We start from the raw sequence: 5,398 nt of genomic DNA, 5'->3' as shown, positions 1-5,398 counted from the left end.
TCTGGCACAAATTAGGCTCTCGTTATGGATAACAAAAAAGAATAAAATAATAATGAAGAAATATCAGGCAACAGTTTGTGAAGCTCCAGGATTGCACGTCTCAGGGTGCATCAGCAATGGAGATGAGTCCAGGTATTACAGGCTGCTGGAGGAATGACCTACAGCTCAGAGTCAGCAAGACGAAGGAACTGGTGGGGGACCTCCAGTGCCCGTGAGACCAGCCACGATGCACGGGGAGGATGCAGTGTACAGCAGTGCAGTGTGATAAGCACCTAAAGGATGGGGCTATTGTAGCATTTCAAGTTAAGTCACTTTAGTGTCACTTCACACACGTGTGTTTCTACAGAGCAGCATACAGCCAAAACAACAGCACAGACAATGCACAACAAAGTGCAACAACAGCCACAATACAGTGCATGTAAACAGACTATGCAAATAGTAGAAACAGTGCAGTGCAAATGAGCATCTAGCAGCATTTATGGGGTAGGTGGGAGCTGAGAAGCCTGCTGGCCTGGGGGCACTGCTGCAGTGTTTGATGTATATGTGCGTGAGGGTGGGTAGAGAGGTACCTATTATCTTCTCTGCTGTCCTGCTGGAGGGACTTGCGGTTCCCGTACCAGACAGTGATGTAGCTGATTAGGATGGTCTCTAAGGCCCCTCGGTAGAAAGCTGCGAGAACTGGAGGGGAGAGGCAGTGGAGAAAGTGCAGGCGCTGTGGTGCCTTCCTGCTCTGGAAGGTGATGCTGTTGATCCAGGAGAGGTCATCTGATACGTGGACTCTGAGGAAGTTGGAGCCATTGACTGGCCTTTTCCACATTCAGGGCCAGGATATCGTCCGCACACCACCCTGCCGGCCGCTCTGTCTCTTGCCCGTTTGCGGTTTCATCACTGTTGCTGATCAGACCCACCACTGTAGTGTTGTCTGCAAATGAGCAACAGAGCAGTCGCGTGTCATCAGGGTGAATAGCAATAAGCAGAGGACCCCTCAGTGCTGAGCATCAGTGATTCTGATAGACTGTAGAGGGAAACCAGAAGTTAGAACATGCAAACTCCACACACAGCAGAGACTCGAACCCTAGTCTCAGAGGTAGGAGGTAACAATGCTAACCACTGTACCACCGTGCCATCTGCTTTAACATCTATTAAAAACAACCATTATATGATAATAACAAACATTATTAGTCATATATTATAATTGAATATTTAGGCTCTTCACACTTTGACATAAGGAAACCTGGCACCGTAAAACACAGTGACATGGTGGTACGACTACATTTGACCGTTCAGTCTGACACACACAAAAAAAATCATCTATTGGACTTGGGGAGTTCAGTGAAATCCATTTTTTCCCTTCCACAACTGACCCAAAAGTACCGTAAGCCAGATCCAGGCTGCGGTCCAGCCACTGTAAACCAGCAGTTTTCTTTCAGATTAATAGCATCACTGGTTGGTACAACAGCTGCAGCCCAGAGGACCCCAGAGCCCTGCAGAGGGCGATATGGAGCAATCACCGGGACAGAACTGCCTACCCTGCAGAACATCTACATCCAATGTTGTAGGTCCAGGGTATTACGGTTCTCCGTTGCTTTGGAGCATTTCTGAAATGACAATTACAGCTTTTGATTGTGTTGGCATTTTTCATGAAACATATCATTCTCAAGACTAAGAACATGTCTCAAAACAGTTCATGCATATAGCACAAGACTATGGCTTAACACAAAAGGCCATATCACACCCAAAGTAAATAACTCACTTATCAAAAGCAAATAATTCCACCAATGAATTAGTCAGTGCCACTAAGACGAAAAGTACACTTAGCATCGTTTAACCCATGAGAGTTAAAATGCTTAGATATACTGTCAAAATGTCAGTGCAAATATGAAGAGAAATGCATTAAAGCAATCTAAAAAAAATCTGTAACACCATTACTACAGTGAAGCAGGATGGTGACAGAATCATGCAATGGAGATGTTATGCCGAAAAAGGCATCCCTGCCGTAGAATGCATGCCTGTCTCTAAATGACCGAATGAAACGAGTTGAGCTACTTTGTCAAGTTAGGCTACCGTAGTGCTGAATGATAGCCCTTACCCTAACCCTAATCCCCAAAAAACCCCTAAAACCCTAACCCCCAAAAAACCCCTAAAAGCTCAACTCGTCAGAACACCGGCATGCATTCTATGGCAGGGATGCCTTTTATCTGTCCCAAAAAATTACACCTAAATATGTTTTTTTAGCATTTAAAATGAACAGGATAAAACAAGAGCATATACTGTACTAAACACACCTAAGCACATTTATCAAAACAGTAATTTGTAAAGAAAGAAAATAAATGTATCCAATGTGTAAAGTTAAAAAAAAATGTGTCCTGCCTCGATCATCCAATCCTTCCGCGTGCCACACCCCTGTTAACCCCGTGTGGAATCCCTGTGTGATCAGCTGTTTCTGGTTGTCAAGAGCCCTCTGTATTTTGTCTGCGTTTCAGTTTGTTTCCCCAGTCCAGTCATTGTATTGTCCGTCTGCATTTTGCGTATTATTAATATTTAAATAATTAATAAGAAAACATTCTTTTAAAATGTATTTTATTATATAATAATAATTACTGTTACTGTCTATCATTGTCTAAATGTATTTTTACTGTCTAAATATATGTATTCAGCTTGTGTAAACATGTACGATGCTATCACAGCGAATGCGAGGCTGAGACTGAAGCATTACCCTTTGTTTCCGCTGAGAGACGTGCCACGTGACTCATTTCCCCGCATGTACAAGTTATCTTAGGTCGGTGTTCACGGTTTGACTTCTGAGATTCAGATGGAGTACTAGGTAATTTTTTTCCGAACAGCTTGGTTCGACTTTTAAGAAATTCAAGTTCTAATGAGTTTGAGAGCTGAGGTACCACTGTACTGGGAGCATCAGTCTACAAGACTGAAGGTTAAGCTTTCAGCTGGGGAATGACCCAAACCACAAGGTTCTCAAATGACATTTGCAATCAAGCAAAATTGTAAAAGCAAAAAGTTGAACGTGCTGCAGTGACCATGGCAAAGTGCAGGTCTATCGTCTATAGAGAAGCTGTGGCTTTCTTTGAAAACTGCAGTTGGCAAGCGGCATCTACACAACCTGAAAGACCTAGAGGAAGTCAGCCATGAAGAATAACCAGAAATCACTCCTGAATGATGTAGAAAGCTGGTAGCTACTTACCCAGAATACTTAGCGCTGTTGTTGCAGGGAAGGGTGCCGATACCACATACTAATGCTCTGGGTGGAATGCTTAAGCAAGCAGTTTTTTAATCTCTTTGAAGGATTTGCTGACAAATAATTGATTTTGATTTTTAAAATTCATTGTGAGACCATGAGTCTGCAATAAAATTACTGACCAGAAGAATATGTGTATCTCTCATATGTAATTCAGGCAGAGCACCACGCCCTGCCCGCCGTGTTCACCTGACCCCCCTGTCTCCTCTCTAGCACGGCCCCAACAAGCCAGGCCTGTCACTCGTTTGCTTTGCTTCTCATTCCAAAACCCTTGTGTTAATCAGTCCCAGCTGCCTCTCACTAGCTCCCTCATTAGTCTTGTATATATGTGCTTCCCAGAGTTGTGTACCCCAGTACGGTCATTGACTTCAAACCTTCCTGTTACTTGTGCTGTTCCTTCTTCTAGTCCTCCTGTTATTGATACCCTGTGATCTAGTTTATTTAATGTCCTTATTGAGTTAGTTCAATAAAACCCCTTTTCTGTTCCACCGACATGCCTGCCTTCGAGTCCTTTGTCCTTCAAGTCGTGACACAAATCTGATCATTAACAGTGAAGTGGGGCTCAGTACTTTTTCCATGCACTGTAGGTGCCCTTTCAGTGCAAAAACCGTGAACACTTTAACCCCATTACACCAGGGGCTGTTGGAAATAGGGGGGTGGGGGGACCCCCCCAACTTTTTTCAAAAATAAATAATTACAAAATAGCATGTTCCTTATCTTTCATTGTGAACCTGCATGTTACTGGGGCTAATTTGCAGCGCATGCAGTGAGGATGAAATGTATAGCTAACAAATTCCCTGTCTACATGTCGACGCTGAAAATGGAGTTTCTTAATATCTTCACCCTGGATGGAGTTTTGCAAAAGCTCCATTTTCAGTGACCTGAGATGCCGTTTATGTGTGGACAAAAGCCCAAGACGTGTAGAAAAAGGTATGTTTTAAAATATACCCATGTACGTGTGGACAAGGCAAAAGACTGTACTCTTCTATCAGACAAGCTCATTTTGTCAGTTATTTTTTTTTAGTTATGTTTAGAAGTTAAACTGTCCCCTAAATAATGTTAGTCTTATCACAGTGCCCACTGTGATGTCATGTTATACACCCCCCCCCCCCCCCTCCCCAATTCGGTTCCCCTAATGTCAAACTCCTTCCGTCGCCACTAGCGACGCCATCTAAATCCACATGATGTGGGCTAAATGGAAAGTAACGACATACACATTTATGGGATTACAGTTTTTCTCAGTCACATTGGTACATTTCTCAGATCAGAATTGAAATTCTCATAACTACTTGTCCAACCTCTGCATCATGGAGTCACTTCTGCATATCGTAAAAAGCAATGTCTCATTCTTTTTGGACAAATTGCAAATGTTTTGGCACAATCATGCAAATGCTTATGGACAATCGTCTGCTGATTCCTACGTTATCTATTGCTTATGTCATGTTGATCAAAATGTATTACACTGGTTCTCTGTTGAAATAGTCCTACCTCCCAAAAAGCATTAGTTCATTGTATTAGTCATTAAATGAAAATTGGTTGAACTACTTGTCAAAATCTATCAAGCATATTCTCTGTACATTATAACTCTTCTGAGAAACGCGCTGACAGTTGTGAGAATGTTAAGTATGTTTCATGAAATGTGCCAAAGCTATCAAGAGAAACTGTAACCTTTGAACATAAAAAATACCCATCCCACCTCTAAGTGGTTATCAAGGGCGGTGGTGCTTGGAGAATATCCCAGGCAGCCCCAGGGGAACAAGCCAGACAGGGTGGCAGCCCTTCGAAATCTAGCAGTCAGGGTCGATTCCAGGATTTGACTGGTAGGGTAGCCACTTTCAATCTGAACAGCACGCTATCCAGTTCAGGCAATGCCAAAAACCCGTCTATCTATATAAATGGAACTACGTTTTACTAACGTTAAAGAAACTTAAGTAGATAAACATTACCCTAACTTGTCAAATGACACAAAGAAAACATAAAAATTATACTATGGAATACCAAACTGACATATTACAGGATTGGCCATCAGTTTAACTTCAAAATAGATCGGAACAAAAAAGTCCTGTTTAGCGCATGAAACACTGAACAAAATAACTTATAATCCAGTAAAAACTAGCGATTCATTTTAAAGTACGAAGCGCCTCT

General features: G+C 42.4%; 1 long non-coding RNA gene across 1 annotated transcript; it reads right to left on the bottom strand.

The window, feature by feature from the left end:
* LOC111856906 (uncharacterized) lies at positions 1-4,337 on the bottom strand. Its single transcript, XR_002841259.2, has 3 exons — positions 3,200-4,337; positions 1,530-1,598; positions 1-922 (listed from the first exon to the last, which is right to left on the bottom strand). It is a non-coding gene; the product is annotated as an uncharacterized lncRNA (long non-coding RNA).
* Between the last annotated feature and the right edge of the window lie 1,061 nt (positions 4,338-5,398).

This window comes from Paramormyrops kingsleyae, chromosome 24, assembly GCF_048594095.1.
Source record: "Paramormyrops kingsleyae isolate MSU_618 chromosome 24, PKINGS_0.4, whole genome shotgun sequence".
Taxonomy (NCBI): Eukaryota; Metazoa; Chordata; class Actinopteri; order Osteoglossiformes; family Mormyridae; genus Paramormyrops; species Paramormyrops kingsleyae.
Note: the sequence above shows the minus strand (reverse complement) of the source record. Positions and strands in the feature narration are given on the sequence as shown.